Source organism: Oncorhynchus mykiss, chromosome 27, assembly GCF_057628025.1.
Source record: "Oncorhynchus mykiss isolate SJ-2025 chromosome 27, ASM5762802v1, whole genome shotgun sequence".
Lineage (NCBI taxonomy): Eukaryota > Metazoa > Chordata > Actinopteri > Salmoniformes > Salmonidae > Oncorhynchus > Oncorhynchus mykiss.
In genome coordinates, this window is record NC_143048.1 from 22817145 (window position 1) to 22840606 (window position 23462).

The 23462-nt window shown below is 44.7% G+C and overlaps 1 pseudogene across 1 annotated transcript; it reads right to left on the reverse strand.

Annotated features, from left to right (window-relative positions):
- Positions 1-1197: 1197 nt before the first annotated feature.
- Positions 1198-22124, reverse strand: LOC110507129 (WD repeat-containing protein 81-like; annotated as a pseudogene). The gene is made up of 8 exons (XR_016492429.1): positions 20095-22124; positions 17536-17643; positions 10583-10605; positions 10085-10251; positions 9989-9993; positions 7635-8488; positions 7299-7433; positions 1198-1388 (listed from the first exon to the last, which is right to left on the reverse strand). The product of XR_016492429.1 is annotated as a WD repeat-containing protein 81-like (transcript).
- Positions 22125-23462: the final 1338 nt, after the last annotated feature.

The following is a 23462-nucleotide window of genomic DNA, read 5'->3' on the forward strand; positions in this document are numbered from 1 at the left end:
ATTTGTGATTACATATAAGGCATAGTTATTACAATACAAAAGTCAATTGGGTCTTGGCTTGGATTCTTTGTTCCTATGCCAGTTGATGTTATGGACAAATTAGAGTCCAAACACATTGCTTGCTTAATGTCTGAGTGCGTTTCATCATGATACATTACATAAAAACAACCTTTCTTTAATTAGGCCTACAAACGGATTATTTCTAATCGGCAACCATGGTCCAGAATTATTAAAAAGAAATGTTAACGACGCTAATATTAAACCATTAAATTGTAAAATAATCTTAAAATGTGATCGAGAATAGCTTGATAAATGGCGCTCCTTGTTGTGCAGTAGGATTTGACCATGTGACCTTGGCACACAGCAGTTACAGGTTGAAGAATCACATCGTGACTCTGCCATCCCTCTTGTCAAACCTTCAGCTCGTCTGCATTAAGTAGATGCATTAACACTTGTAAAATCAAATGGTCTTGTGTTGGTTTAATTTTTTACAATTCTGAAACAATGTAAGGTGAGAAGGCCTTCAATCTTTAGAAAGACATGGCAAACAGATTTAAAATGTATTTGTATTTTTTTCTCATCTAGAAATACAGCATAGTTATTCAGTGCACCTGATGCATGGTGTGATCTAATGTCAGGGAGATAATAATGACAGGTGTGGGTGTGTGAAATGCGAATCAGTCGTTTTTGCTGTTGGTTGATAGGTATGCATCTATTTGGAAAGTACCAACACTACATCAGAGACATGCAATGCTCCACCTTCCTGAGCACTTCCTTTTGAAAATAATATTGACCGAGTCAAGGATAAGAATCTTATTCATAATATAAGATCGAGAGATAAATGGTAAAAGTCATAATCAAGTGTTTAGTTGCCCCCTACAGTAGATCTATCCTCGAATGAGTGATACAACACTTCATCTTTATTTTGGTCGTTGACTACAGCAGAGCAGACAGGCAAAGTCCTCTCAGTTTAAGGATCATGTAAGTAGTCTTTAAGTGGTCCTCTCTCTCCTTAGTAAAAACATGTTTTGAGGACCTCACCACTTGCCTCATCAGCGAGTCTAGCCTCAATCCCACACGGGGAGGAGCGGAGAGAGGCTCAGGATACAGGCAACACGCTTTAGGAATAGGACACCTTCAGCAAAAGTCAACAGCAGAGTCTACAGCTAGCTGAGCCAGTTTGTTATATGTTAGCCCCTAAGCTAGCAGCCTGATGGCCCCATTCTCTAAACCCAGCAGCAGGAGCCTCTTGGTGGGCAGCACAGCCGGGCTGGTGAGGGTTCCACGAAAGTTCTCCAAGCTGAGCTTGGTGCTGCTGGCTGGGCTGGCAGAGATGTTCATCATGGAGTACACCCTTATCTTGTTGGCCACGGTGCCCGCCACGATCTCTTCCCCGTACAGGTCGAAGGCATGGACCGGGTTGGAGGGTCACTTGTACTGGTGGAGGGGCTTGTGTTCCAGGTCTTTCCACACAGTCAGAGTGTGGTCAGTGGACAAACTGATGACCAGGTTTCCCTCAGCAGCCCACAAAACACACAGGAGACCACAGTCAGAGAGCATCATGTGTGTGTGTACACTCACAAACACCCACACCAACCCACGCTCACACCCACACACCCATGCGCTCACCCTGACATAACTGGATTAGAAAGAGCACTTGTATATTCTTTGCCAGGACATTACACATTTTTATTTTATTTAACCTATTTAACTAGGCAAGTCAGTTTAGAACAAATTCCTATTTACAATGATGGCCTACCAACAGGCAAAAGGCCTCCTGTGGAGACGTGAGCTGGGATTCAAAATAATAAATAAATATAATATAAATATAGGACACATCACGACATGAGAGAAAACACAACACTACATAAAGAGAGACCTAAGACAAAAACATAGCAAGGCAGCAACATATGACAAGACAGCATGGTAGCAACACAACAGCATGGTAGCAACACAACAGCATGGTAGCAACACAACAACATGGTAGCAACACAACAACATGGTAGCAACACAACAGCATGGTAGCAACACAACAGCATGGTAGCAACACAACAGCATGGTAGCAACACAACAGCATGGTAGCAACACAACAGCATGGTAGCAACACAACAACATGGTAGCAACACAACAGCATGGTAGCAACACAACAACATGGTAGCAACACAACAACATGGAAGAAACACAACATGGTAGCAACACAACAACATGGTAGCAACACAACATGGTAGCAACACAACATGGTAGCAACACAAAACATGGTAGCAACACAACAACATGGAAGAAACACAACATGGTAGCAACACAACAACATGGTAGCAACACAACAACATGGAAGAAACACAACATGGTAGCAACACAACAACATGGTAGCAACACAACAACATGGTAGCAACACAACAGCATGGTAGCAACAGAACAGCATGGTAGCAACACAACAACATGGTAGCAACACAACAGCATGGTAGCAACACAACAACATGGTAGCAACACAACAACATGGTAGCAACACAACAGCATGGTAGCAACACAACAGCATGGTAGCAACACAACAACATGGTAGCAACACAACAACATGGTAGCAACACAACAACATGGAAGAAACACAACATGGTAGCAACACAACAACATGGTAGCAACACAACAACATGGTAGCAACACAACAACATGGTAGCAACACAACAACATGGTAGCAACACAACATGGTAGCAACACAACAACATGGTAGCAACACAACAACATGGTAGCAACACAACAGCATGGTAGCAACACAACAACATGGTAGCAACACAACAACATGGTAGCAACACAACAGCATGGTAGCAACACAACAACATGGTAGCAACACAACAACATGGTAGCAACACAACAACATGGTAGCAACACAACAACATGGAAGAAACACAACAACATGGTAGCAACACAACAACATGGTAGCAACACAACATGGTAGCAACACAACAACATGGTAGCAACACAACAACATGGTAGCAACACAACAGCATGGTAGCAACACAACAGCATGGTAGCAACACAACATGGTAGCAACACAACATGGTAGCAACACAACATGGTAGCAACACAACATGGTAGCAACACAACATGGTAGCAACACAACATGGTAGTAGCACAAAACATGGTACAAACCGCACAAAGGGCAAAAAGGTAGAGACAATAATACATCACACACCTGTGTGTCCATGATTGAGTCTTTGAATCCAGAGATGACCAGTTTACAGAGGAGTATCCAATGCAGTGATGTGTGCTACGTATAAGGAGCATTGGTGGCAAATCTGATGGCCAAATGGTAAAGAACATCTAGTCGCTCGAGAGCACCCTTACCTGACGATCTATAAATTATGTCTCCGTAATTTAGCATGGGTAGGATGGTCATCTGAATCAGGGTTAGTTCGGCAGCTGGGGTGAAAGAGGTGCGATTACGATAGAAGAAACCAAGCCTAGATTTAACTTTAGCCTGAGGCTTTGATAAGTGCTGAGAGAAGGACAGTGTACCGTCTAGCCATACTCTCAAGTACTTGTATAAGGTGACTGACTACCTCAAGCTCTAAACCCTCAGAGGTAGTAATTACACATGTGGGGAGAGGGGCATTCTTCTTACCAAACCACATGACCTTTGTTTTGGAGAACAAGTTTAAGGGCAGAGAAAGCTTGTTGGACACTAAGAAAGCTTTGTTGTAGAGCATTTAACACAAAATCCAGGGAGGGACCAGCTGAGTACAAAACTGTATCATCTGCATATAAATGGATGAGAGAGCTTCCTACTGCCTGAGCTACATTCTTGATGTAAATTGAGAAAAGCGTAGGCCAAGGATCAAAAATTGGGGTACACCTCTGGTGACAGGCAGCGGCTGAGACCGGATTTTCTGACTTTATACACTGCCTTCTTTGAGAGAGGTAGTTAGCAAACCTGGCCAAAGACCCCCTCAGGAGAGACCAATATTCCTTAGCCGGTCCACAAGAATGGAATGGTCTACCGTATCAAAAGCGTTGTCCTAGTCAATAAAAATAGCAGCACAACATTGCTTAGAATCAAGGACAATAGTGACATCATTGAGGACCTTTAAAGTTGCAGTGACACATCCATAACCTGAGTGGAAACCAGATTGCATACCTGAGAGAATACTAGACATCAAGAAAGCCAGTCAGTTGATTATTGACAAGTTTTTCCAGCACTTTTGATAAACAGGGCAAAATAGAAATAGGCCTTTAACTGTAAGAATCAGCTTTACTCCCCCTTTAAATAAAGGATGAACCGTGGCTGCCTTCCAAGCAATGGGAACCTCCCCAGAAAGGAGAGACAGGTTAAAAAAAGTTGGCGATAGGCAGAGTAATCCATAAATATTACAGCAATGAGGAGTCTGGGTCATCTCTGGATGGACCAGTGAGACTCAGTATAGCCTTTATAATGAGTAACTCCTGTCCATATTTACCTGAACTTGAGCCTCTAAAGCCAGAGACACAATCCTTGACCCCACCAATCAGGGTTAAGTCAAGTTTGCTCAGCTCTAGTGCTTTGTTGACTGCTTCTGAACAAACCCTCTGGGTACAACTGTCACTTGACTCACGTTAAAATTTCACCACCACCACCACCAATATGGAACAGCAGAATAAAACAGTAAGCTGCAACTCTGCCTCGTGTTTATCAGCTGACTGACTGCTGAACATTTTAGAGCCCTACATACTCCCCTGAGAGGAACATGTGAAGGACTGACTGGCCAGAGATAGTGGCTGCACCTGAAATGACATCCTATTCCCTGTATAGTGCACTACTTCTGACCAGGGCCCAAAGGGAGAGAATATAGTGGCATTTGGGATGCAGACAGCATGTCTAGCAGCAGAAACATGTTGATGGGAAAAGGGCCATTATGTAACAAAGCTCCGCAGGCCAAATAACTGACTGTGTGAGAGAGTGGGAGCAGTCAGTGCTAGGATACAAGGTTCACTTTATATCCCTCAATATCCATTGTTTATGCCGCTGGTGAAATCCAATAGCTAACCACAGTAAAAAATAATCACTATCCAACGGGAACATGAATCCGTATTGATTTGAAACCACTGCTCTAGCAATAGTCAGTGTGAAATTACCAAAAAACATGCACGTGCAGACACTGAACACACACCTACCTCCCCCCACACACACCTCTTAATCTGCAGGATGTCTCAGCACCAGGCCTGTGCGTGCGTCTAGCAGCACGATGAAGCCAGAGGAGAAGCCTGCTGCCACAGTGCGCCCTCCAGGGCTCTGCAGAGGATACGTTCATGAGTTACCAGCCTCAGAAATCAGCAACTAACTGCAGCAATTATACAGTGCCTTGCGAAAGTATTCGGCCCCCTTGAACTTTGTGACCTTTTGCCACATTTCAGGCTTCAAACATAAAGATATAAAACTGTATTTTTTTGTGAAGAATCAACAACAAGTGGGACACAATCATGAAGTGGAACGACATTTATTGGATATTTCAAACTTTTTTAACAAATCAAAAACTGAAAAATTGGGCGTGCAAAATGATTCAGCCCCTTTACTTTCAGTGCAGCAAACTCTCTCCAGAAGTTCAGTGAGGATCTCTGAATGATCCAATGTTGACCTAAATGACTAATGATGATAAATACAATCCACCTGTGTGTAATCAAGTCTCCGTATAAATGCACCTGCACTGTGATAGTCTCAGAGGTCCGTCAAAAGCGCAGAGAGCATCATGAAGAACAAGGAACACACCAGGCAGGTCCGAGATACTGTTGTGAAGAAGTTTAAAGCCGGATTTGGATACAAAAAGATTTCCCAAGCTTTAAACATCCCAAGGAGCACTGTGCAAGCGATAATATTGAAATGGAAGGAGTATCAGACCACTGCAAATCTACCAAGACCTGGCCGTCCCTCTAAACTTTCAGCTCATACAAGGAGAAGACTGATCAGAGATGCAGCCAAGAGGCCCATGATCACTCTGGATGAACTGCAGAGATCTACAGCTGAGGTGGGAGACTCTGTCCATAGGACAACAATCAGTCGTATATTGCACAAATCTGGCCTTTATGGAAGAGTGGCAAGAAGAAAGCCATTTCTTAAAGATATCCATAAAAATTATATGTTAAAGTTTGCCACAAGCCACCTGGGAGACACACCAAACATGTGGAAGAAGGTGCTCTGGTCAGATGAAACCAAAATTGAACTTTTTGGCAACAATGCAAAACGTTATGTTTGGTGTAAAAGCAACACAGCTCATCACTCTGAACACACCATCCCCACTGTCAAACATGGTGGTGGCAGCATCATGGTTTGGGCCTGCTTTTCTTCAGCAGGGACAGGGAAGATGGTTAAAATTGATGGGAAGATGGATGGAGCCAAATACAGGACCATTCTGGAAGAAAACCTGATGGAGTCTGCAAAAGACCTGAGACTGGGACGGAGATTTGTCTTCCAACAAGACAATGATCCAAAACATAAAGCAAAATCTACAATGGAATGGTTCAAAAATAAACATATCCAGGTGTTAGAATGGCCAAGTCAAAGTCCAGACCTGAATCCAATCGAGAATCTGTGGAAAGAACTGAAAACTGCTGTTCACAAATGCTCTCCATCCAACCTCACTGAGCTCGAGCTGTTTTGCAAGGAGGAATGGGAAAAAATGTCAGTCTCTCGATGTGCAAAACTGATATAGACATACCCCAAGCGACTTACAGCTGTAATCGCAGCAAAAGGTGGCGCTACAAAGTATTAACTTAAGGGGGCTAAATAATTTTGCATGCTCAATTTTTCAGTTTTTGATTTGTTAAAAAAGTTTGAAATATCCAATAAATGTCGTTCCACTTCATGATTGTGTCCCACTTGTTGTTGATTCTTCACAAAAAAATACAGTTTTATATCTTTATGTTTGAAGCCTGAAATATGGCAAAAGGTCGCAAAGTTCAAGGGGGCCGAATACTTTCGCAAGGCACTGTAAATTCAATCAGCAATTAATGAGCAGGTGTGTCCAAACATTTGACTGGTACTGTATATAAATTATATTTATGTTCTATATTTAAGGGAAGAGCATTGACTCACTCTGGCATGTCAGGCAGGCAAAGAATAGGAAGATTAGAAGCAATAGGAAAAAGCTATTCTATTCCATAACACTGATAAATAACATGGCATAATAAGTCAGAAAAGCATGGTACCGCCCCAAATGGCACCCTATCCCTTACATAGTGCACTACTTTTGACCAGACCACTAGATTAGCATAAAAAGGATGGAGACTAAACAGGGAAGTGAGCAGGGTAGTTTTTCTCTGGGTTTGGTAGGTACCTGCAGGCCTGGGTCGATGAAGTGGAGGAGAGTCTGCACTGGCAAACACTACACTACAGTGAGGAGCAGGCATGGTGGTCACTGCTGTGATGGCGATCTTCACATCCAGGGCCTCATAGTAGCAGATCTGTTCACCTGAACACACACGGGAAGAGCAGAGCTTTATTTCATACTTCATGTATGTTTGGAAGCTTTCACATTTTATTTACCTAATTTCTTATTATATTTAAATATGTAGTGGAATTAAAATAAAATCACTCAGTTAAATGAAAATCATTCTGTGTACTCCAACAAAACAGAAGCAGAGTCAACTCAACAGGTCTCCTCCCCACTGACCTGTGAACTGGTCCCAGAGGTGCATGGTGGCGTCACAGCTGACCACCTCCTTGAGCGCCTCCAGATGGCTAACACAGAACAGAGACTTCTTATGATCTGTGTAGGTCAGCCTTGGCTCCACCTCCAGCGTCCCGTCGCCGTGGTTATAGAGGGGCCACAGCTTCACTGTTTTGTCCGTGCTACCAGACAGGAAGTATTCCTCCCCAGCAAGTGGAGCCAATCACATGCCCAAATGGTCCAGGAAGCTCTGCAGGCGGATCTGGTGGAAGTCAAAGTGGGGATCCTGCTGGTTGAGACCGATCTCATACTGCCAGCAGGCCAGCCAGTTGCCCTGCAGGGAGAAGCCACCGCGAGGGAGCTCCTGTTTCAGAGCGCTGTCCTCTGGGGTAGGATCCACCACCCAGGAGGAGGAGGAGGAGGAGGGGCCTAGGGATGGAGTGGTGATGGTGGAGGCAGACGAGATGACAGGCTGAGTATGACTAGGCCGGGGGTGGCTCCAGTTGTCTAATGAGCCCAGGATGGGGCTCCCACCCCCCAGGGCCTCCTGGATGTGGTTGCCCACCAGATGGCTGCCAAAGGTGCCTGACTCTGGGAGAATGTCTGAGCCCAGGGGCGTGGAGGAGTAGGGGGCAGGGAAGGGGCGGCCCACATGGCATCCCAGACCAGGGAGGGGCCAATGGAGCAGGTGGTGGGGGGCATCTCTACCCTGTCCTTGGACCCTGCTGGGGGGGTGGCATCAGGACTGCCAGGACTCACCCTGGAGTGGTAGGACTGGGCCAACCTCCAGACCAGCTCGTGGTTGGAAACCAGCTTATGAATCGCTACATCTCCTGGGAGGGCCAAAGGACACAATGCTTTGACAACCATCAAGAACATGCAGTTGAAGTCGGAAGTTTACATACGCCTTAGCCAAATACATTTAAACTCAGTTTTTCACAATTCCTGACATTTAATCCAAGTAAAAATTCCCTGTTTTAGGTGAGTTAGGATCACCACTTTATTTTAAGAATGTGAAATGTCAGAATAATAGTAGAGAGAAAATCATTTATTTCAGCTTTTATTTATTTAATCACGTTCCCAGTGGGTCAGAAGTTTACATACACTCAATTAGTATTTGGTAGCATTGCCTTTAAATTGTTTCACTTTTTCAGTTCTGCCCACACATTTTCTACAGGATTGAGGTCAGGGCTTTGTGATGCCCACTTCAATACCTTGACTTTGTTGTCCTTAAGACATTTTGCCATAACTTTGGAAGTTTGCTTGGGGTTGTTGTCCATTTGGAAGACCCATTTGCGACCAAGCTTTAACTTCCTGACTGATGTCTTGAGATGTTGCTTCAATATATCCACATAATTTTCCTGCCTCATGATGCCATCTATTTTGTGAAATGCACCAGTCCCTCCTGCAGCAAAGCACCCACATAACATGATGCTGCCACCCCCGTGATTCACGGTTGGAATGGTGTTCTTCGGCTTGCAAGCCTCCCCATTCTCCTCCAAACATAACGATGGTCATGATGGCCAAACAGTTCTATTTTTGTTTCATCAGACCAGAGGACATTTCTCCAAAAAGTACAATCTTTGTCCCCATGTGAAGTTGCAAACCGTAGTCTGGCTTTTCTATGGCAGTTTTGGAGCAGTGGCTTCTTCCTTGCTGAGCGGCCTTTCAGGTTATGTCGATATAGGACTCATTTTACTGTGGATATAGATACTTTTGTACCTGTTTCCTCCAACATCTTCACAAGGTCCTTTGCTGTTGTTCTGGGATTGATTTTCACACCAAAGTACATTAATCTCTAGGAGACAGAACATGTCTCCTTCCTGAGGGGCATGATGGCTGCGTGGTCCCATGGTGTTTAAACTTGCGTACTATTGTTTGTACAGATGAACGTGGTAACTTCAAGCGTTTGGAAATTGCTCCCAAGGATGAACCAGAGGTCTACCGTTTTTTTCTGGGGTCTCTGCTGATTTCTTTTGATTTTCCCATGATGTCAAGCAAAGAGGCAGAGAAAGAGTTTGAAGGTAGGCCTTGAAATTCATCCACACGTACACCTCCAATTGACTGAAATTATGTCAATTAGCCTATCAGAAGCTTCTAAAGCCATGACATTTTCTGGAATTTTCCAAGCTGCTTAGAAAGGCACAGTCAACTTAGTGTATATAAACGCCTGTCCCACTGGAATTGTGATTCCGTGAATTATAAGTGAAATAATCTGTCTTTACACAATTGTTGGAAACGTTACTTGTGTTATGCACAAAGTAGATGACCTAACAGACTTGCCAAAACTACAGTTTGTTAACAAGAAACTTGTGGAGTGGTTGAAAAACAAGTCAATGACTGCAACCTAAGTGTACGTAAACTTACCACTTCAACGATGTAAGAAACATATAGAATTCAGATTTTAAGTTTGTATGCATTTAAAAAATAGTTTGTGCGCACGTGTGTCTCACCTATGAAGGCAGTAGAAGGGGATGTGGGAGGTGTATGCCATCTCAGGGTTAAACATGGCCTGCAGCTCCTCCAGAACCCCCAGCTCACACGTCACCTCTGACCCCTCCGCCGTACACACATCCAGCAAGGTGCATTCTCCCACTTCCCTGCAGGGGGAACTCTCCATCTGCGCCACACAGAGGACATCTCAATGGAATTAAATAATTTTTTTAAAGTCTCAGAACTTAACATACGTTAGGAGACTGAGCTCACATCAAAACTGACATATTTTAATTTCCTGGCTTTTAACCAGCCTAACTTCACTTAAAATGTTTTTGTGTTTAATATATACTGTGTCAGAATGCCTACCTTCCAGTAAGGCCAGTGTTTCCCTGTCCCTGTAGGCACTGCAGCAGGGAGAAGACAGTGAAGAAGCGTTTCAGGGTTTCTACCATGTGTTGCTGCACCATCTCCCTGCCGATGCGCAGACAGATGAGTCATCAGGCACACAGCCGAACGTGTCTGCACTCCACTGGGGAACCTGAGGACAGAACACGGAGTGGCAGATTCAATAGAACACTGTTTAACATTATACCCAATGTCTATTTTATTTCAATGTAACACTATGAATTTATGTGGGAAATAATGTTTCCTTGCATGTTTCAGTCTCCAAGGTCTGATGATACACTGAACAAAAATACAAACATGTAAAGTGTTGGTCCCTCCTTTGCTAAGATAATCCATCCACCTGACAGGTGTGGCATATCAAGAAGCTAATTAAACAGTATGATCATTACACAGGTGCACCCTGTGATGGGGACAATAAAAGGCCACTAAAATGTAAAATGTTTTGTCACACAACACAATGCCACAGATGTCTCAAGTTTTGAGAGAGCGTGCAATTGGCATGCTGCCTATAGGAATGTCCACCAGAGCTGTTACCAGAGACCTGAATGTCCATTTCTCTAACATAAGCCGCCTCCAACTTCATTTTAGAGAATTTAGCAGTAAGTCCAACAGGCCTCACAACCATAGACCATGTGTAACCACACCAGCCCAGGACCTCCACATCCAGCTTCTTCACCTGCGGGATCGTCTGAGACCAGCCACCTGGACAGATGATGAAACTGTGGGATTGCAAAACCGAAGAAATTCTGCACAAACTGTCTCAGAGAAGCTCATCTGCATGCTTGTCGTCCTCACCAGGGTCATGACCTGACCACAGTTCGGCATCGTAACCGACTTCAATGGCCACTGGCAAGCTTGAGAAGTGTGCTCTTCACAGATGAATCCCGGTTTCAACTGTACCAGGCAGATGGTAGACAGCATGTATGGTGTCATGTGGGCGAGCGGTTTACAATGTCAACGTGCTGAACAGAGTGCCCACGGTGGTGGTGGGATTACGGTATTGGTAGGCATAAGCTACGGACACTGAACACAATTGGATTTTATCGATGGCAATTTGAATGCACAGAGATACAGTGATGAGATCCTGAGGCCCATTGTCGTGCCATTCTTCCCCCGCCATTACCTCATGTTTCAGAATGATAAGGCACAGCCCCATGTCACAAGGATCTATACACTATTCCTGGAAGCTGAAAATGTCCCAGTGCTTTTACGGCCTCACGCATTTCTGTTTTAACCCTGTAACCACGTGGATTTTAAAAAAAAATAGACGTTCATCCATAATAAGTCGAATTTCAAAGGTAAACTTTGAGATCTAGTTGAGTTGTTAGTATGTACAGTGCCATTCAAAAGTTTGGACACACCTACTCATTCAAAGGTTTTTCTTTATTTTTACATTGTAGAATAATAGTGAAGACATCAAAACTATGAAGTAACACATATGGAACCATGTAGTAAAAAATAACAAAATTAAAAATATATACTTCACATTTGATTCTTCAAAGTAGTCACCTTTTGCCTTGATGACAGCTTTGCACACTCTTGGCATTCTCTCAAACAGCTTTACGAGGAATGTTTTTCCAAAAGTCTTGAAGGAGTTCCCACATATGCTGAGCACTTGTTGGCTGCGTCTCCGTCACTGTGCGGTACAACTCATCCCAAACCACCTCAATTCTGTTGAGGTCAGGTGATTGTGGAGGCCAGGTCATCTGATGCAGCACTCCATCACTCTCCTTCTTGGTCAAATAGCCTTTACACAGCCTGGAGGTGTTGGGTCATTGTCCTGTTGAAAAACAAATGATAGTCCCAATAAGCGCAAACCAGATGGGATGGCGTATCGCTGCAGAATGCTGTGGTAGCCATGCTGGTTAAGTGTGCCTTGAATTCTAAATAAAATCACTGAGTGTCACCAGCAAAGCACCCCCACGCCATCACACCTCCTCCTCCATGCTTTACGATAGAAACCACACATGCGGAGATCATCCGTTCACCTACTCGGCGTCTCACAAAGACACAGCGGACTCATCAGACCAAAAGGACAGATTTCCACCGGTCTAATGTCCATTGCTCGTGTTTCTTGACCCAAGAAAGTAGTGGTTTCTTTGCAGTAATTCAACCATGAAGGCCTGATTCACTCAGTATCCTCTGAACAGTTCATGTTGAAATGTATCTGTTTCTTGAACTCTGTGAAGCATTTATTTGGGCTGCATTCTGATGTGCAGTTAACTCTGGGTCTGAGAGTCAGTTTCATGAGAGCCAGTTTCATCATGGTGCTTGATGGTTTTTGCGACTGCATTTGAATAAACTTTCAAAGTTCTTTACATTTTCCAGATTGACTGACCTTCATGTCTTAAAGTAATGATGGACTGTAATTTCTCTTTGCTTATTTGAGCTGTTCTTGCCATAATATGGACTTGGTATTTTACCAAACAGTGTTATCTTCGGTATACCACACCTACCTTGTCACAACACAACTGATTGGCTCAAATGCATTGAGGAAAGATATTCCACAAATCAACTTTTAACAAGGCACACCTGTTAATTGAAATGCATTCCAGGTGACTACTTCATGGAGCTGGTTGAGCGAATGCCAAGAGTGTGCAAAGCTGTCAAGGCAAAGGGTAACTACTTTGAAAAATCTCAAATATAAAATATATTTAGATTTGTTTAACACTTTTCTGGTTACTACATGATTCCATATGTGTTATTTCATAGTTGATGTCTTCCCTATTATTCTACAATGTCGAAAATAGTAAAAAAAAAAAAAAAAAACAGGTGCCATTAATACAGGTAACGAGTAGAGGACAGAGGAGCCTCTTAAAGAATAAGTTACAGGTCTGTGAGAGCCAGAAATCTTGCTTGTTTTCCACCATAATTTGCAAATAAATTCATTAAAAATCCTACAATGTGATTTTCTGGAGAAAAAAAAATCTCATTTTGTCTGTCATAGTTGAAGTGTACCTATGATGAAAATTACAGGCCTCTCATCTTTTTTAAGTGGGAGAACTTGCACAATTGGTGGCTGACTAAATACTTTTTTTCCCCACTGTACATATGAGATGAGTAATGTAGAGTATGTAAACAAAGTGGCATAGTTTAAAGTGGCTAGTGATACATGTATTACATAAAGATGCAGTAGATGATATAGAGTACAGTATATACATATACATATGAGATGAGTAATGTAGGGTATGTAAACATTATATTAAGTAGCATTGTTTAAAGTGGCTAGTGATATATTTTACATCAATTTCCATCAATCCCCATTATTAAAGTCGCTGGAGTTCAGTCAGTGTGTTGGCAGCAGCCACTCAATGTTAGTGGTGGCTGTTTAACAGTCTGATGGCCTTGAGATAGAAGCTGTTTTTCAGTCTCTCTGTCCCTGCTTTAATGCACCTGTACTGACCTCGCCTTCTGGATGATAGCGGGGTGAACAGGCAGTGGCTCGGGTGGTTGTTGTCCTTGATGATCTTTATGGCCTTCCTGTGACATCGGGTGGTGTAGGTGTCCTGGAGGGCAGGTAGTTTGCCCCCGGTGATGCGTTGTGCAGACCTCACTACCCTCTGGAGAGCCTTACGGTTGATGGCGGTGATAGAGCCCGACAGGATGCTCTTGATTGTGCATCTGTAGAAGTTTGTGAGTGCTTTTGGTGACAAGCCAAATTTCTTCAGCCTCCTGAGGTTCACGACACTGTCTGTGTGGGTGGACCAATTCAGTTTGTCCGTGATGTGTACGCCGAGGAACTTAAAACTTACTACCCTCTCCACTATTGTCCCATCGATGTGGATAGGGGGGTGCTCCCTCTGCTGTTTCCTGAAGTCCACAATCATCTCCTTTGTTTTGTTGACGTTGAGTGTGAGGTTATTTTCCTGACACCACACTCCGAGGGCCCTCACCTCCTCCCTGTAGGCCATCTCGTCGTTGTTGGTAATCAAGCCTACCACTGTAGTGTCGTCCGCAAACTTGATGATTGAGTTGGAGGCGTGCATGGCCACGCAGTTGTGGGTGAACAGGGAGTACAGGAGAGGGCTGAGGACGCACCATTGTGGGGCCCCAGTGTTGAGGATCAGCGGGGTGGAGATGTTGTTACCTACCCTCACCACCTGGGGGCGGCCCGTCAGGAAGTCCAGTTCCCAGTTGCACAGGGCGGGGTCGAGACCCAGGGTCTCGAGCTTTATGACGAGTTTGAAGGGTACTATGGCGTTAAATGCTGAGCTGTAGTCGATGAACAGCATTCTCACATAGGTATTCCTCTTGTCCAGATGGGTTAGGGCAGTGTGGTTGAGATTGCATCGTCTGTGGACCTATTTGGGCGGTAAGCAAATTGGAGTGGGTCTAGGGTGTCAGGTAGGGTGGAGGTGATATGGTCCTTGACTAGTCTCTCAAAGCACTTCATGATGACGGAAGTGAGTGCTATGGGCGGTAGTCGTTTAGCTCAGTTACCTTAGCTTTCTTGGGAACAGGGACAATGGTGGCCCTCTTGAACCATGTGGGAACAGCAGACTGGGCTAAGGATTGATTGAATATGTCCGTAAACACACCAGCCAGCTGGTCTGCGTATGCTCTGAGGGCGTGGCTGGGGATGCCGTCTGGGCCTGCAGCCTTGCGAGGGTTAACACGTTTAAATGTTTTACTCACGTCAGCTGCAGTGAAGGACAGTCTGCAGGTTTTGGTTGCGGGCCGTGTCAGTGGCACTGTATTGCCCTCAAAGCGGGCAAAAAAGTTATTTAGTCTGCCTGGGAGGGAGCAAGACATCCTGGTCCGAGACGGGCTGGTTTTCTTTTTGTAATCCGTGATTGACTGTAGACCCTGCCACATACCTCTTGTGTCTGAGCCGTTGAATTGTGACTTGTTTGATTGCCTTGCGGAGGGAATAACTACACTGTTTGTATTCGGTCATGTTTCCGGTCACCTTTCCCTGGTTAAAAGCAGAGGTTTACGCTTTCAGTTTCACACGAATGCAGCCATCAATCCACGGTTTCTGGTTAGGAATGTTTTAATAGTTGCTATGGGACCGACATCGTCAATGCACTTTCTAATGAACTCGCTCACCGAATCAGCGTATTTGTCAATGTTGTTGTTGGAAGCAATGCGGAACATATCCCAGTCAACGTGACCGAAGCAGTCTTGAAGCATGGAATCAGATTGGTCAGATCAGCGTTGAACACACCTGAGCGAGGGAGCTTCTTGTTTTAGTTTCTTGTCTGTAGGCAGGGAGCAACAAAATGGAGTCGTGGTCAGCTTTTCCGAAAGGAGGGTGGGGGAGGGCCTTATATGCATCGCGGAAGTTAGAATAGCAATGATCCAAGGTTTTACCAGCCCTGGTTGCACAATCAATATGCTGATACAATTCAGGGAGTCTTGTTTTCAGATTAGCCTTGTTAAAATCCCCAGCTACAATGAATGCAGCCTCAGGATACGTGGTTTCTAGTTTGCAAAGAGTCAAATAAAGTTAGTTCAGGGCCATCGATGTGTCTGCTTGGGGGGGGCGGGGGGGGGGAATATATATGGCTTTGATTATAATCGAAGAGAATTCCCTTGGTAGATAATGCGGTCGACATTTGATTGTGAGGAATTCTAAGTCAGGTGAACAAAAGGACTTGAGTTCCTGTATGTTGTTATGATCACACCACGTCTCGTTAACCATAAAGCATACGCCCCCGCCCCTCTTCTTACCAGAAAGATGTTTGTTTCTGTCGGCCCGATTTGTGAAGAAACCAGCTGGCTGCACCGATTCCGTTAGCGTCTCTCGAGTGAGCCATGTTTCCGTGAAAAATCCTTGTCAAGAGACTAGACATTGGCGAGTAGTATGCTAGGGAGTGGTGCGCGATGTGCCCGTCTCAGGAGCCTGACCAGAAGACCGCTTCGTTTCCCTCTTTTACGACGTCGTTGTTTTGGGTCGCAGGCTGGGATCCATTCTGTTGTCCTGGGTGGAAGGCAGAACACAGGATCCGCTTCGGGAAAGTCATATTCCTGGTCGTACTGATGGTGAGTTGACGTTGCTCTTATATTCAGTAGTTCTTCCCGACTGTATTTAATGAAACCTAAGATTACCTGAGGTACCAATGTAAGAAATAACACGTAAAAAAACAAAATACTGCATAGTTTCTTAGGAACGCGAAGCGGGGCGACCATCTCTGTTGGCGCCGGAAGTTAACATCCTTGTAATGTTTCTACAATTTGGAGTCCACCTGCGGTAAATTCAATCTACTGGACATGATTTGGGTTTCCTGAGTGGCGCAGCGGTATAAGGCACTGCATCTCAGTGCAAGAGGCGTCACTACAGTCCCAGGTTCGATTCCAGGCTGTATCACATCGGCCATGATTGGGAGTCCCATAGGGCGGCGCACAATTGGCCCAGCATCGTCTGGGTTTTGCCGGGGTAGGCCGTCATTGTAAATAAGAATTTGTTCTTAACTGACTTGCCTAGTTAAACGATTTTCCCATGATGTCAAGCAAAGAGGCACTGAAGGTGAAGGTAGACCTGAAATACTTCCACAGGTACACCTCCAATAACTCAAATTATGTCAATTAGCCTATCAGAAGCTTCTAAAGCCAGGACATCATTTTCTGGAATTTTCCAAGCTGTTTAAAGGCACAGTCTACTTAGTGTATGTAAACTTCTGACTCACTGGAATTGTGAAACAAACATATTATTTCACTTATAATTCACTGTAATAATTGTTGGAAAAATTACTTGTGTCATGCACAAAGTAGATGTCCTAACCGACTTGCCAAAACTATAGTTTGTTAAAAAGAAATGTGTGGAGTGGTTGAAAAACAAGTTTTAATGACTCCAACCTAAGTGTATGTAAACTTCTGACTTCAACTGTATATAATCCCTGATTTAATAGGGATATCCTCATTTAATAGGATCTCTATCATAAAGCAGTAAAATGTATTTTTAAGTGTAAACTGCTTGATCGTTTCATATTTCAACCAGGACAATAGATAGTGTGGTTACTTGGTGTTTTCTGTAATATAGTATGTAACAACTGTTACAGCAAACTCTCTCAGTATTTGAAAATCCTGTCCTTTCGGTGCCAACTATCCATCAATTACTCACCAATGTAGCAGATGGTGAGCAGCCGGAGCAGATTCCTGGCCACATATCGAGACGTCACTGTGGGTCCAAGCTTTGCAGACAGCCATCTAACGGTCTTGCAGACCGTGTCTGCAGGGAGAAATCAGTTATCAGTGTTATACAGTCAACACAACAATAACAACTGATATTCTCGGCACCCAAAACCAAATCTCTCACTAATCAATTTGGGTTCTGGACGAAAATGCTTTGCAATCTCTCCTAACAAAATCCACCACCTCTGCCAAAGCCCAATCCCAGTGGGGGTGAGATATCAAACACAGTGAGCATCTAAAACATGAAATCTGCTGCCATGACCGTTCATGTGGGGGTAAAGTTCAGTTCAGCATTAATTTGTCCTAGCCTGGGTAAAAAAATATGTTTGTGCTAAAATTCACTCCAAACATTGTTTGGCATAAGACAGAGCACTTTACTCCTACCTACATGTACAAATTACCTTGACAAGCCTGGACCCCGCACATTGACTCGGTACCGGTACCCCGTGTATAGAGCCTCATTATTGTTAGGTATGTTATGTGTGTATGTATGTATGTATGTATGTACGAATGTATGTACAGTGCCTTGCGAAAGTATTCGGCCCCCTTGAACTTTGCGACCTTTTGCCACATTTCAGGCTTCAAACATAACGATATAAAACTGTATTTTTTTGTGAAGAATAAACAACAAGTGGGACACAATCATGAAGTGGAACGACATTTATTGGATATTTCAAACTTTTTAAACAAATCAAAAACTGAAAAAGTGGGCGTGCAAAATTATTCAGCCCCTTTACTTTCAGTGCAGCAAACTCTCTCCAGAAGTTCAGTGAGGATCTCTGAATGATCCAATGTTGACCTAAATGACTAATGATGATAAATACAATCCACCTGTGTGTAATCAAGTCTCCGTATAAATGCACCTGCACTGTGATAGTCTCAGAGGTCCGTTAAAAGCGCAGAGAGCATCATGAAGAACAAGGAACACACCAGGCAGGTCCGAGATACTGTTGTGAAGAAGTTTAAAGCCGGATTTGGATACAAAAAGATTTCCCAAGCTTTAAACATCCCAAGGAGCACTGTGCAAGCGATAATATTGAAATGGAAGGAGTATTAGACCACTGCAAATCTACCAAGACCTGGCCGTCCCTCTAAACTTTCAGCTCATACAAGGAGAAGACTGATCAGAGATGCAGCCAAGAGGCCCATGATCACTCTGGATGAACTGCAGAGATCTACAGCTGAGGTGGGAGACTCTGTCCATAGGACAACAATCAGTCGTATATTGCACAAATCTGGCCTTTATGGAAGAGTGGCAAGAAGAAAGCCATTTCTTAAAGATATCCATAAAAAGTGTAGTTTAAAGTTTGCCACAAGCCACCTGGGAGACACACCAAACATGTGGAAGAAGGTGCTCTGGTCAGATGAAACCAAAATTGAACTTTTTGGCAACAATGCAAAACGTTATGTTTGGCGTAAAAGCAACACAGCTCATCACCCTGAACACACCATCCCCACTGTCAAACATGGTGGTGGCAGCATCATGGTTTGGGCCTGCTTTTCTTCAGCAGGGACAGGGAAGATGGTTAAAATTGATGGGAAGATGGATGGAGCCAAATACAGGACCATTCTGGAAGAAAACCTGATGGAGTCTGCAAAAGACCTGAGACTGGGACGGAGATTTGTCTTCCAACAAGACAATGATCCAAAACATAAAGCAAAATCTACAATGGAATGGTTCAAAAATAAACATATCCAGGTGTTAGAATGGCCAAGTCAAAGTCCAGACCTGAATCCAATCGAGAATCTGTGGAAAGAACTGAAAACTGCTGTTCACAAATGCTCTCCATCCAACCTCACTGAGCTCGAGCTGTTTTGCAAGGAGGAATGGGAAAACATTTCAGTCTCTCGATGTGCAAAACTGATTGAGACATACCCCAAGTGACTTACAGCTGTAATCGCAGCAAAATCTGGCGCTACAAAGTATTAACTTAAGGGGGCTGAATAATTTTGCACGCCCAATTTTTCAGTTTTTGATTTGTTAAAAAAGTTTGAAATATCCAATATATGTCGTTCCACTTCATGATTGTGTCCCACTTGTTGTTGATTCTTCACAAAAAAATACAGTTTTATATCTTTATGTTTGAAGCCTGAAATGTGGCAAAAGGACGCAAAGTTCAAGGGGGCCGAATACTTTCGCAAGACACTGTAGTTCTTTCTTCAGCAAAGACCAGAGATCATATGATAAGCACATATTCAGTTTCTAACCGAATAATAAAACATGCAATCATTATCTTTTCCTGTTTTCTGAACAGAATGAGTTCTATAATTCAGAGAATAATTCTAACAGATCTAGAGCATGTGGTTCTGGTTCTGGAGCTCAGAGCAGAATTCTAGAATGAGACTGCAGGAGAGATGAGTGGTTAGGTGTTGATATCCTCTCACTCAGATAGGCTTATTATACACTCTGCTAAACTCACATCTACCCACTCGCTCTCATACTCACACATACACACAGTGTGGTTATGATATGTTAGTAGAATCTCACCTAAAAGGATCTTCTGCTCTTTTTCCTCCGAGTCCTCACACGGGTCATGCTCTTCCTCCTCCTCCTCCTCTCCCACCATGTCTTTCAGTGAGTCCTCCAAATCCATGCCATTGATAAACTCACCCTCCAGGGTGGCCACTGTCTCCTCTGTGCAGCCAGATAACGTCAGTTCTAGGCTGGGACCACTGCCCTCCCATGTCCCTCTCTCCTTCCCTTCCTCAGTCTGTCTCAGTCTCTTCCTCCAGCTCCTCTCCCTCGCTGGCCTGCTTCAAGACCTGGCTGCTGTCAGCTGACTTCAGACTGGTTCAGTCCCAAGTGGAGTCGGCGTCTCCGATAGAGACCTCGCTAGTGCTGTCCTTGTCGCTCAGTTTCCCCAAGCTCAAATACTCCAGGTCCTGCTCGTTGCCTCCTACTGGTGAGTTCTGACACTGCAGTTTTCCCCCAGTAACTCCCCTGCTCCATTGTTGACGTAGAAGCCATTCTGGAAGTCTTCACCCTCTGAGAGGAACACCTGGTCGTTGAGGCTGACACCTGAGGAGTAGTCCATCAGCCCTGGATCTCCCCCCACCCCTACAACCCCAGCCCCTCCACTGCCCCCACCACCTTCCCACTCACAGAGCCTGAGGATGGCCTGCCTTACTGGTAGTCCTCCTCCTCCTCCTCTCCCAGGTCAAATGCCCCTCCCCTCAGGTCTTTGCTGGCCTCCCTTTGGGGCCCGAAGCCCGAGCTGCTGCTCTCAAAGCCAGAGATGATCTGGAGCACATGTGGCAGGAGGCTGGACAGGAAGGCCTGCAGACCCAGTCTGACAATCAGCTGCAGAACCAAGCAGTCTTTGTAGAGGTAGAAGCAACCTCTGAGGCACCGTGAGATCTAGTACACACTGACCAGGGGCTTCAGAAGATACTTGGTCACGGGCCCTGTAGACATAGTAGGTGATGTCTGACAACACGTCTGAGATGTGATGTGGCACCTGTAGGTGTTCAGACTGCCCTGAACCACCGGCGCCTACAGACCCACCCAGACCCAGGCCTCCTATAATACTGCCTGCCCACCTCCGTAAGCCACTGCTGCTGCAAGGGCCTCTTTGGTCATCTCATAGGTAAAGTCCAGCTGCTTGTCTCCTTTGTTCAGCCTGAACTTGGACCGCCTGAGGTCCTGGAACCTCCCATATGGCACAGTGAAGTCCACCATCCAAGGCAGGATAGGGTGGTAGTTAGGGTCTCCCTCCCGCCGTCCAGCTAACTTGTTCAGCTCCATCAGGTAGCGGAAGTTGCTGACTCTACCATGGACCCAGTCCAGGACCAAGGACTTGAGCTCATCAAAACAATCTCTGCACAGCCTCTTATCACGGTCACACCTGGTCCCTCACCTTGAAGCTTCTTGGGACTTTTCCCTCTGTAACATAGCAGTCAGCCTCTCTGTCCTCCCCCAGCTTTTCATAATGGGCCAGGGTGACCTTGAGGTGGCTGCAGAGCTGCTCGTCCACCGCTATGTTCTGCAGGGAGAGCGCTCCACAGGATAGCCCCGACGCCTGACAGGCCCGCAACGCGATCAATAACTGGTAGAGGATGAACCGCACTTTGGCATGGCTGTTGGTCAGCTTGGCTGGGCTGTAGCTGGCGACGTCGTGGAGTGAGTACTGGGTGTAAGGGAGAACCACGTAGAGCATCTCTGCTGACTCCAGTAGGCACTTAGCAGAGAGAACGTTAGGACACAGTTGGTCTGAGGGGAGCTTAGTGAAGGAGGAAGAGCTGGTTGGGGAGAATGGGTTGTCTTTCTCCTTGTCTCTGGCAGGGGAGAGGGATGAGACAAATGTAGAGCAGAAGAGCTTCTGCAGCACTTGGCACAAAGTATCTATGGCTGCTACATGCATGTGCTCTGTAGCCACTGCATAGGGCTGCACGTGGCTGTGATGAGCCTCGCACCACAGGATTCTGTGAAAGGACCAAAACAGATGAATAGCATAGCGACTCTCAACCATGTTTTATCACACATTATTAAATGCATTACATTTTCAGGACAAAATTGTACAATTCATTTATTAGGAGTTTCACATTTTAACTACTTATATGTAAGTGCTTAAAATACTGTATAATGCTGTTATTTCGCAATTACCCCCTCCAAAAAATGTACGCAATTAACTGGAACGATACCTGAAATAACATTGTGATACCCCCTACATGGTCTTCATGAAAGAATCCTGGGAGACTAATTGGCAGCCTGGGTCCCTTGCCAGCCTGTAGCTCAGCTTGCTTTTCCTCAAGCCCTGGATGCGCACACGGGTCCAGCCAGGAGGCAGCTTCACCAGGGAGCGCTAGAGGTAGGTGCAAATCTCAGGCTCTCTGGCGCTCTCTGAACGGGCACAACGGATGCCCCACCTCTCCCTTAGGCCCATCACCCAGCGGGTGGGGACCAGGGCCACCAGCTCTTGAGGCCGGGCCCTGGACCCAGCTGCCAACGGTCCAACCCTAGGTCCTTCCCTGCAGCCGACACTAGCCACTCCATGGTAACCTACTCATCCAGGTCTGACAGACTGTCCTCCCAATGGCTCCCTCCAGCACAGAGGAGGACTCTCTCACTCTTCCATTGAAAGAGGAAGTGTCTGACGATGTTTCCTGTGAAGACATTTGAAATAGAATATCAATTATCAAGTTGCATTACAATTCTAAACAAAATTCTGGTAAGATGAACCTGGTTAATGGTTTAACGGTTGAAAAAAAAAATACAAGTCTCCATAGAAACAAGACTCATTAATTTTACACTAAACCAACAAGCGAGCTTGTCAAGGGGTGGTGCTGCTGACATGAATGATAAGCTGCTACTGCTTATCATCTACCCTGTTGCCTATTCAACTTACCCCTACCCGTATGTACTGTACAGTGTACATATCTACCTCAATTACCACGTACCCCTGCACATCGACTCATTATCATTACTCATTGTGCATTTATGCGTTGTGGGGTGGCAGGTAGCCTAGTGGTTAGAGTGTTGGGCTAGGAACCAAAAGTTTGCTTGATCGAATCCCTGAACTGACAAGGTACAAAAAAATCTGTCGTTCTACACCTGAACAAAGCAGTTAACCCACTGTTCCTAGGTAGTCATTGTAAATAAGAATTTGTTTAACTAGGCAAGTCATTTAAGAACAAAGGTTTTAAAAAATACATTATCTGCATTGTTGGAAAGGGCCCGTAAGCATTTCACTGTTTGTCTACACCTGTTGTTTACGAAGCATGTGACAAATCAAATGTGAGGTTGTGAATTTTAATGGCTTGTTAGGATACACTCAACTCAAATGATTCGCCTACTGCTGCCTAGAAGAAAATATATCCAGCCAGTTAAGCAACACAAGTGCAACAAGTGAAAGCTCA